The sequence below is a fragment of the Macrobrachium rosenbergii genome, chromosome 29 (assembly GCF_040412425.1).
Source record: "Macrobrachium rosenbergii isolate ZJJX-2024 chromosome 29, ASM4041242v1, whole genome shotgun sequence".
NCBI classification, from domain to species: Eukaryota; Metazoa; Arthropoda; class Malacostraca; order Decapoda; family Palaemonidae; genus Macrobrachium; species Macrobrachium rosenbergii.
This window is the reverse complement of record NC_089769.1, coordinates 3,429,712-3,441,145: the sequence shown is the minus strand read 5'-3', so window position 1 is coordinate 3,441,145 and position 11,434 is coordinate 3,429,712. Positions and strand designations below refer to the sequence as shown.

At 38.9% G+C, this 11,434-nt stretch overlaps 1 long non-coding RNA gene across 1 annotated transcript; it reads left to right on the top strand.

Moving 5' to 3' along the window:
* Positions 1-844: 844 nt before the first annotated feature.
* On the top strand, positions 845-8,312 carry LOC136854487 (uncharacterized). Its single transcript, XR_010857707.1, has 4 exons — positions 845-1,063; positions 3,474-3,622; positions 4,323-4,453; positions 7,790-8,312. It is a non-coding gene; the product is annotated as an uncharacterized lncRNA (long non-coding RNA).
* Positions 8,313-11,434: the final 3,122 nt, after the last annotated feature.

The window sequence follows — 11,434 nt, the reverse complement described above, 5'->3', positions numbered from 1 at the left end:
TTTTCCTCCTGTTACGCCTTTAAACCTTTTATTGTCGATTTCCTTTTCAGCACTGAATGACCTCATAGGTCCCAGTGCTTGGCGTTTGACTTAAATTCTGTATTCAATTCAGTTCAATATAATGACTGTGTAACTGGAACAGCAGTCTGTTACAGACTTACAGTTACTAAAATGGCGCCTGTCTCTGGCTCTGTCTCTTCTGTACTAAGACTTACTCCGCGCGTTGCTGCTGTTGCTATATGCGTTGCTTTTGCAGCAAGTTCTCTCTCTAAGCAACTCTGGGCGTTGCTACGAATAGGCCTATTATCGCCATGGGTAGGCATACCCGGATTAAACTGATTTTTTCTTTATTTAGATCCAGTTTTTTTTTTTATTTCTAACCTCAACTGGTGAGAAGTTTGCTAAAGCCGTGCGAGGAAAAAATGACGTATTTTATTCATTGCAATAAATAAAAAGTGCTAGGTCAGAGAGAGAGAGAGAGAGAGAGAGAGAGAGAGAGAGAGAGAGAGAGAGAGAGAGAGAGAGAGAGAGAGAGAGAATTATTTTACTTGTAGACTGTTAGAAATTTTAACACATGAATTTTCATAAAATGATATATGAACAATAAAAGTGTTTTTCGGTATAAATATCAAACACAATGATTAAATTTCAATCCCTGCTTAAATCGTAGGACATTTAGTAAAAACATAATTGTAACGAATTATCACCTTTAAAATGTCGACGCATTTCGAGATTCGTTTGTTTGTTTTCTTTTTCAGCCAATCAGGAGTCGGTTTTCAACCCTCTTAGTTTGTGGAGGGATGGGCTCTCGTGATTGGCTGAAAGCTCTGTTGACGATTTTCAGTCGAGCTTCCGAATGGACTGAGAGCCGCCATGCGTGTTTGTCCTCGTCCACAGAATATTGTGCCACAAATAATCAAGATTATTGGCTTTTTTGATCAACCGAAGGGTTTGTCATATCTCCAAAGGAAGGAGTTCGGTGTTGGGCCATTGGTGTTGCTTCTCTGAGGCCTTCTGCAGTAGGAAACTGGACGAAGAGATTCGGGCACCAAGACCTTATCAGGTAAGGGAGGATTCCAGCATGGGGTCGGTGGAATAATAATAGGCATTTGATAATCAATAATGTCGTCAAATTACCTTGTTGCTGCTAGCCTAATACCAGATGGAAGTGGAACAGTGCCTAAAGTGCATTTGATGAATCATTTTCTTGTGAGGTTGTTGGCAAGAAGGGAGACAGTAGGTCAAAGAAGGCACAGATGACGAGTCTGATACATTGGTGTGCTTGTGAACTGGTTTGCTGGATATCTTAGAAAAGTATGTCATTCCATCTTAGCTCGCCATATTTAATCATCGGAGTAGTTTTGAATAGCCATTCTATCGACTTTTGGTGATTATGAAGCTTGTTATTTGAGGGGTGGGGCCACTGATGATGGGCGGGGTTGGTTGTGGGTGGCCTTGGCTTGTTCATTTCTCTCAAATCTAGAAGAATCCCATCGTCAGTAAACTGTCTCCTAATCAGACAAAGGCTGGATGGATACAGTTTGATGTTGCCTTTCTCACTTGAGACAGGTTAGGTTTTTGTAGGCAAGTGGAGGGCATATTCTCTCTCTCTCTCTCTCTCTCTCTCTCTCTCTCTCTCTCTCTCTCTCTCTCTCTCTCTGTCACTGTCATGGGGTCCCTTAGCTCAGCTGGTACAGAGACTGACTGCCCTGAATGTAGCTGGGGATGTGAGGCACTGAATACCATTGTTTTATTTCATTAAAGCCGCCATTACCGGACTTTCTCAGGCTTCAGAATTTGGTAAACAGTCTAACGCCATTGCCGAGGGCAAGGTCTGTGTCAGGGAAGGTGCTGGTGATTTTTAGGGTTGTAAGGGCATTAGGGTCTCTGTTATTTGAAGGCGTCTGCTAATTTTTTAATTGTATGATTGTGTTGCATCTCTGCGTTTCGTATTGAATGTTAGCACCCTTGCGGTTACCAGCTGAGGTACTGGTGTCTTCTAGCAAATGATGTTCTACTTTCCTGGGTTAAGCCGGCCAGTAGGAGGACTGTGCTCTCCCGGACCACCACCTCCTATGAGTGTGTTTTTCTCTCAGCGGTTCAGATGCTTATAAATCATACTGGCGTCGTCATCAATGGCAATATCACTGCTCCAGCATGAATGAAAAATATATTATAGTCGCACCAATCCCTCGTGGCTGCGTAAGTAGGGTGAGGGGCAACCTGTTCAAAGCAGTTGGGTGGATTGGTCGTTTTACATGGAGTCAATTATGAAATTCGAAAGTTGGTCATAAGACAGTTTACGACAACGGAATTAAGACATTTATATTATTTAGCATCACCTGTAGATAACGAAATAGAATTTGACTTAGAGGCTTGGCACAAACGGTGCATATCTCTGGGTAAACAAAACGAGGTTAGTTTGGGTAGTACACATAATTAGCCAACCTGGTTAATCCTACACTTCGTCTTAGCTACCTCACTCCCTATTTGGTCTCAAAGTTATTCTTCATTCTTTGAAATATTTTGTATCACGTATATGATGAGGTAAATATTCCTGAAATTCATCAGGCAATTTATTTCAAAAATATGAAAAATATTGAAACTTTAAGGAGTTTAATCATCAATGTTTTCCCACAGAGGTGCAGTCAGGGCCGCCTTATCATGATATGACACTTTGGGCTCGTAATGCAGCCTTGATGCTTTTAACACGTCAAGATATCTTGAACATTCTTTCAGAAAAGGCTCTTTTAGGTCAATGGTAATTTTTTTTTCAAGATGAGAAAGGCTACCATAGAATCCTGACTTTTTTTTAGGAGGTAATCCATGATTATAAATTTAACTGGAGGATCTAGCTATGCAGTGTTTTTTTATTGGTCAAAACCCATTAAATTAGTAGAAAGTCCTTCGTTGGGTCATTAGTTTTGATATTGATATCCACTAATTGAGTTGTATTCCACATAGGAAAATGAAAGATGATTTGGTTAGAACATGCCCAACAGTTTCGTCCTCCAATGGACCTCTTCTTAATAAGCACTCCAAGAAGAGATCCACTGGAGGACGGAAACTGTTGGGCAGGTTCTATCCAAAACATCTTAAATTTTTTCTATGTGGAATACAACTGAATAACTTACCTTCGTGTCTAAGAAGAGTACCAGTGTTATATCCACTAATATATTGCTCTCTGAAGCACTGTTTAAGAAACATACCATAATTTGAATGGAAAGGGGCTTCTGGTGTCCATTACTACTTCTGGTAGGATTTGAAGATAAAGGCCCCTTTTAGTTCAGTCTGTATTTGATGACACGAGTAAATAACTACGATTTCACATATTAGAATAAGGTGAATTTGCTCTGCTACAGCATCTCGTAACAACCGAATTTTGAAAATAACAAAATAATTGCTTGTCTAAAGTTGGTCTTTTCCACGAATCGAGTAGAAAGCAAGTGTATGATATTGTCTTTCTCTTTCAGTTGAGGCCTTCCTGAAGACCTGGGATTTGGTGAGGACACAAAAGATAATGTTGTATTGTGCCTTTGGCCATATGATAATAGACAGGAACTCGAAGAGTGGCGTGAAGGCTGCAGAAAGAAGCTTCTGGAAAAACTTTTATTCCAGCATGGTAAGTTGTGTCCAAGATAGTTGCACCCCGTAGGGGAGTAGTGGCGTCAGTACACCTCATGCAGGACACTGTAGGCATTACTTAAGGTTCTTTGCAGCGTGCCTTCGGCCCCTAGCTGCAACCCCTTTCGTTCCTTTTGCTGTACCTCCTTTCATATTCTCTTTCTTCCATCTTACTTTTCCATCCTCTCCTAACAATTGATTCATAGTGCAACTGGGAGGTTTTCCTCCTGTTACACCTTTCAAACCTTTTCACTGTCAATTTCCGTTTCAGCGCTGAATGACCTCACTGACCCCAGTGCTTGACCTTTGGCCTAAATTCTATATTCAGTTCAATTCAAGATAGTTGCATTCATTTTCTTGTGTCTGTTCAAGCATATTCTGATAAAAGTGCCACTTGTCTTGAGGCATCATATTACACAATTGCAAGGAATCACTTACACAATTTAGATTAATATGCACATTTTAAAACTAGGATTTTAAGAGGTACACTCGTCATTTATTTCAAAATGTTTATATAGAGTCTTGAGAATGTGACAGATAGTATTGCCTCTGGAATTACCTTTGTACAAAAGCACGAACCGAGGCTAGAGAACTATGCCGTCATAGTGACAGGTTTAACAAAAGTTCCTCTCTCCCTCAAAACAAATTTTCCTATAACTGTACTTAACGAGAATCTCATGAATTTTTTTACATTTCAGGTTAACGATCTTCGACCGAGAGACGACCACATCCCTTCACTTCTGTGGAAGAGAAAGACAAACTGCATCTGGTTTATCAAGTTCCCATCCTTGGACGAATGTTAGAGCCCGACAAAATCATCCAAATCCAAGTAAGGGATCTATATCGGTTTAGTCCTGTTGTAGACACACTTATATTTGTAAATGAATGATTGCAGTTATTCTGAGCTTTCCTTTCGCCTTTTAACCTCTTTAGCTGTCGCTGATGGTGATGGTATACGTGTAAATGAAATTTCATAAAATGACTAAAGTATAGTTGAAGAGTAACTCTTATCGGCTAACATTCCCTATGGAAGTATAATTAGCCTGAAAAATCGAAGTTTACAACAGCAGATTTCGTTTCGCGATACAGCTGTCGTGAGGCCTTCGTTTTTGGACTTTGAGGAGAGAATAACCACATCCACTTTAGTAAACAGCCATCGGCTAGCAGTGTAACAATCTGCAATTTTGAGTTCGCTATCCTCAGGTTTGTTGGTACCACTGACATTCCTTCTCTTGAATTGAATTGAATTGAACTGAATATAGATTTTAGGTCAAAGGCGAAGCGCTGGGAGTCCGTATGAGGTCAGTCAGCGCTTAAACAGAAATTGACAGTAAAAGGTTTGAAGGGTGCAACAGGAGTAAAACCACGCTGCTTGCACTATGAATCAATGTTAGGAGAGGGTGGAAAGTAAGATGGAAGAAAGACAATATGAACGGAGGTACAGTAAAAGAAAGGTAGTTGCAGCTAGGAGCAGAAGGCAGGCTGTACAGAAACTTAAGAAATACCTACAGTGCACGGGGATTCCTTCTCTTGAGTCTTGCTCATTCCATTTTTCCTTCAGATATTAACTGCTATCTTCTGCACAGGTTTTCTCGATATAGGTTCATTATTAAGTATTTTAGCCGAGAAACGCATTGTAGTCATTTGAAATCGCATCATTTTATCTGGTCACCTTCAAAAGATCATTTTAATCTGGTATAAGTCTAGAGAACACACATCAGAATTTTGTTTTAAGAAGCACTGCTCTGAATTAAGATAATAACGAGATAGTGCAAAGATAATAAGAAGGACTCTGTCACATTCCTTTATTAGGTTTTGCATCCTAAACGAGTGTCTGAACTCTTGATCAGTCTAAAATGATGGAAGAACTTTCAGTGAGACTAAAAGGCTAGGTGCGTTGTTGAGTTGGCGGCCGGTAGTAAAGTTACAGGAAAAGAAAGACATTATTTTAGCTAGGAAAAAAAGTCCCAGGAAAAAGGTCGCATTAATTTATGGTGGCCGGCAATAAAGTCACATTGGAAAAATTCACAGTATTCCTTGGGGATCAGTATCTTTATGATATTTATTCTTTTATGTTTATGCAGAATTCGCCAACGTGCTTGTACTAAACACACCGCAATACATACCGGGTTGAAACCCTTTGTGGGTGACTATCCAGGAAGATTATTGTGACTTTTTTCCTGTGACTTTTTCCTGATTTTTTTTCCTGGTTTCGTTGAGTTGGATAGAGTATTAAAGAATGTTTTTTAGGGTAGTTTGTGTTAAGCATTTAGTTGGGTACGATGTGTGTGTGTGAGAAACGAAAGTGTATTGCCCGATACAATGCTGAGTAGTGTTGAAGTGAAATTGGAAACGCGTGTCAGAAAGTGCTATAGGACTAGATTTAGGGGAGTTTTAGACAATTTGGCAGTCAGTAGTGTTAAGCAATGAACCCTAAGTGAGATATAACTCATGATTTAATAGGCAAGTGTGGTTAATCGTGTTAATGGAATCACGTTAAAGCTTAGGTTTATTCTTCAAGTAACTTGTCTTTCCAGTTAAAAAAATTCTGCTCAGTTAATTTAGACCTAAAATATACACAACCATACCTCATACCCTGGTCCTTATAGTGGCTGCAATTAAAAGCCTCTTGACTATAGTATGAAAGGCAAAAATGCAATAGAATAGTTCGTGTATTCCCGTCTTGAGTAGTTATAGTACTAACATTCTACACTGTGGAGAATGAGATGGTAGCGTAGGCCTAATAAAAGAACAGTCTACAGATTAATGTCTCCTACCTTGTGAACTTAAATGGTCTGCCGCTTGTAGTATCTCTCTCTTGCTCTCTCTTTCTCTCCTCTCTAGGTAGTTTCCCCTCGTGTACTGAGACTCAGTAACTGCATAGTAACGCAGTGATGGGTTCTTAATTGTGGTGTTACTATTTCGGTTGTTCCCTCGTGTACTGAAACTCGGTAACTGCATAGTAACGCAGTGACGAGCTCTTAACTGTGGTGTGATTGTTTCGGTTGTAACGTCCAAAATGTGTAATTAATGAAGAAATATAAATGTAAATAACTCAATTCCCATACCTCGAGAATGGGTATTTGGCTGTAGTTTTCGAAGTGTTTCGTAAAAGCTTCCTTGCACGAACATATCACAGAAAGCATAAGTCTAATGTAGTAGACGAATACAGATTGAGAGAGCCATAATGTTGTTGTATGAGTTTCTCCATCAATAAAGTAGTTTTTTTTTTCTCTCCAACAGAATATCATGGACTAAATTTTGTTGTGTTAGAATAAATAAAAGTCCTCGGCTTTTTCTGTATCGATCGATTTAATAAGTCTAAAATTTCCCTATAATGTAAATTTATAGTTTAACATTTTCATGGGTTTGCGAGTGGCTTCTACTTCAGATGTATCTTATATCAGATGTTACACGTAATGGGTAAATGGAGTTGGGTATAGATACATTAACTCGTTAACTGGCATAATCTGTTTATTACAATAACTCGTTAACTGGCATAATCTGTTATATTATTACAATAGGCTAAAACTGATAACAGTATTTGTCAGTCATGACCGACAGGAAATCACTCACTGAAGACGTATTTCTTTCTCCAAAAGGTAATTTGCACTCTCTCTCTACAGCCTATGCAAATTTTCGAAAACCATTCATTGCTGGTTCAGTAGAGGTTGATTCCACGTAAAGTTTGATTAGTGGTTACCTAAGTTCCATTATTTTGCAGAAACCTATTAATCAACAGTTTATCCTAGGCCTACGTGTAGTTAGTTACCTTTGCTATATTGCTTTAGGGGAGGTTGTGGTTAGTCTCATTCTCGTAGTTAAGTCTTATATCACGAAATACATAAAATGATAAACCCTGTTAAACTGTCTTTCAGTACACAGTGTCAGTATGTTGCTAAACAAGATGGTGATTGACCCATGAGTAGTTTTGGAAAGCCCCTTAAATTACTGTTCAGCAAAACTATTTAAAGCTAATTTAATCATGAATTGCTATTAGTAGACTATATGAATATATTTGCCAGTCTTTCTCACTCTTGGTAACTATGTCGTGACCAAAAATTCTATATACCAGATATACTTGATTTTGTTCATACAACTTGAAGTGGGGCAAAGAAAGTATTAGGATTTATGGAGAATTTGAGTAACCGTAATTGTCTTACAGATGTTTACTACCAATGAGGAACCTTCTCTGGTGATTGAAGAGAGTATGGAAGAATATAGACTCCTACTCATCTCTGGACAGAAGTCGAGGAGAAACTACTGGCCTTCTCCACCTCCCTACCCGAGGTACCACTTGGTTACTTCGGCCCCCTGGTACTAGGCTTACTACAAATCGTTTACTACCAATGAGGAACCTTCTCTGGTGACTGAAGAGAGAGTGGAAGAATACCAGGCTCGTCTCCGGACAAAAGTCGAGGAGTATCTACTGGCCGTCTTCACCTCCCTACCCGAGGTATACCACCTGGTTATTGCGGCTCCCTGGTACTAGGTGGGAGCCGCTCACTTGAAAACTATACTGCATACAGAACCAGTTGGAAACTCGAGGATACGTTGCCATAATATGGTTACGAGAGAAGCAGGCTCTGGAATGTGCTCCCTGGATTTCGTGGTTATATTTACTTTCCAGTATCATTCATTTCACTGTATTAGAGGTATAGGGAAACATTGAAGGACATTTACATATTTTATTAGATTTGAAGCAGCTTACATAATTGATAAATGCTCACGATTTTGAAAGTGCAAATCTAAAATCACCTCCCGGTACGGGAAGCAGCAGGCGACGGCTGCCCCCCAACAGCAAAAAAAAAAAAAAAAAAAAAAAAAAAAAATTTGAATTTTCAAAATGTGAGGCGTCCAGAAATTTTTTTTTTTACAGCCCTGGATTACCGGCTTAATAATAATTATTGAAATGGTGTTCCGACGGTCTTCTCTAAGTCCTCTTGCTGTCTCGGTCCGATTCTTACTGCTGTCACTGTCTGAACAGTATAGTCCCGCTGCTTTTCTCTCTCTGTAAAATAGGAAGAGATCTTGATAATCATTAACAAATTCAAATTTCATAACATGACATACAATAGGTATTATACATCTTACAGTTCATTAACAAGGACATTTAAATTGTATGGTCCTTTCATTGTTAACAAGGACATTTAAGTTGCACGGTCCTTTCATTGTTCACAGACAATTTTTAAGTACAGGGTAAAAAGATAAGACCCTTTTTCTTGCATAATCAGCCTCGATCTCTTGTTAGACATTTGAAGGCTTTCCTTGTCAATGCTTCAAGAACAATTAATAGAGTATGAGACTGTATTTTTATATAAAGGGTCTTACCTATTTTTTGCGCTGCTTACTTTCTTAGATTTCCTTGTAATATAATTTGGAAATGGCAAGTTTAAAAATGCTCCTAAATACACAAGAAAATAAGGTTCTTATATATTATATGCTGCTTTCCTTCTTAAACTTTCTTGTAATATCAAATAATTTGAAAATAGTTTTAAAATGCTACTAAAAGTAATTTGAAAATAGTTTTAAAATGCTAATGCTACTAAAAGTAATTTATCTCAAAACTAAATCAGAGCATCCCAAGTTCAGCCTTTACCTATTTTAAAATGCTACTAAAAGCAATTTATCTCAAAACTAAATAAATCAACTCTTGGGATCAAGTTCAGCCTTTAGGTAAAGTCTCACTAAAAATCCCCCACTTTAACGTACTGGAAAAACCTACAGAAAGAAGGCCTCTTGCACTAACACAAGGGCTGTTGCAAGTTCGTCATTAGTACTAAGGTTATAAGGGACTAGACACCATAAAAAAGATCCATTTTAGGGCAGTATTGCTAGTCTCACTGGAAGACTGCAGGATCTGCAAAAACTACAAAACTCTGAAAAACGATAATGTAGTTTTCCCTTGCCTTACTACAAATTTAGCAAATGGGACCCCCTAAATAAAGCACTGAAGAATCACTTTGAAACAGAAGCAACTAGTGTATTAATGTTTCACGAGACCAGCAGTTTTCCCTTGCCTTCCCACTAATTTTGCAGATACTTCAAATGGGACCCCCTAAATAAAACACTGAAGATTCATTTTGAAACAGCAGCAACTAATGTATTAGTGTTTCACGAGCCCAACAGGTGGCATATCTCAATTTCGAAAACTTTTTAAGTTTTCCATTTTGGGGCAGAATAGCCAGAACGTTAACTTAAATCAAGAGTTTTTAATGACCACAAAAAAGGTTACTTGAATGTACAAGTTTCCTTTGGAACATAAAACACTAAATCACGCTTCCTTGAAGATTTAACTCAGCAGAAGAAGAGAATGAGGTGAAGAGGGAACAGGTAAAGTATTTTGGAGTCAATGCGCACTAATAAACCTTTGGTTTATTAACCGTAAATTTTACACCTTTTATATATATTAACCTATGAACTGTTAAATTTTAAAACAAATTAGCCCAGAAATAGTGTATTTCATCAAAATGAAAAGAGCACATAGGCCTACACTGTTCGTGCTCGTCATCCCTAACTCCTCCCAACCCCTGTCTGCTTGAGCAAAGTTTCAGGGGGAGAGAATCACTGCAAAACTAACCCTATTATGCAACCAAGTGACGTTCATTCACATTAAGAGTTCCTTCAATGACTTCAGTGCTAAAATCAACGTCCAGACGATGGAGAGAGAGAGAGAGAGAGAGAGAGAGAGAGAGAGAGAGAGAGAGAGAGAGAGAGAGAGAGAGAGAGAGATACACGAAACCAGAAGGTTCATCATGAAAAATATACACAAAAATCCATATGATTCGCACATACAAGAAGTACACTGGCCATACTATAAACCGTACAACCGAGAATCTGGAAGCATCATGGGAGTAGGCCTACCACTACAACCACCACAAGAAAGGGCACCCCAGGTACAAGTTAATGAGGATCAAAGCAGAATGACGTCTTGCAAAGTCAAATGTTCCGGTAAAACATCTCTTGCAGTTCCAAAGGCTACTGTGAGGGTTCTTTTGAGTGAAAAGTACTGTAAGAGTGAGTATATATCCAAATAAACACTATTGACCAAGTCTCAAAAAGGGTCTTCCTTGCTAAACAATGGCCATCAGTTGTCAAGAGTTGCGTAGACCAGGTGTCGGTCTATGCTAAGAAAATTTGGGGGGTTTCAAGAGAGGGTTGCCGACGCCTCTGCCATATAAAAATACCAGCAACAGCTACTCAAATTTGCAACAAAGTTTAACAGTCTGGTGAAAGAAGTTGCGGGTTACACTAGAAGCTTGACCAGCTTAAAACCAGATGGGGGGAGAGATTATAGAGTAATAAATAATTCAGCTTGATATACAGGGCGATTTAACACATGCTGGAAAATGTTTCTCTGCAGCCTCAACGCTAGCAACAGTTTGGATTAAAGCAAGCAGAACAACGGATGCACAGCTAGATAGACTGACGGAAAAACTAGGCCCAACCTTCGTAGGTAAGCGACTGGGAAGTTAACCCTACCCTAGCACTTGTGTTAAGATGTCTAGTTAGTGGACTTCAAGACCCTTAAGGATAATGTTTCAATCCCTGACCATCATGGGCTACAAAGAGGCCCGACAGCCTCCAATGGAACAAGTCAATTCTAAACAAGCAAATAAAAGGTAAAGGAAAAATGACACTAGCTCATTTGACCAACTCCGGCTCTCCAGAGAGAGCTGAGCACATGTTAGTTATAAATGACGCCTTTCTTTAAACAGTTGTGCTCTACTATTTACCAAATCATGACGAAAAACACTGACTGACATCAAAACACGAAAAGCGTTTTACATAACCACTCTACACCAGACAG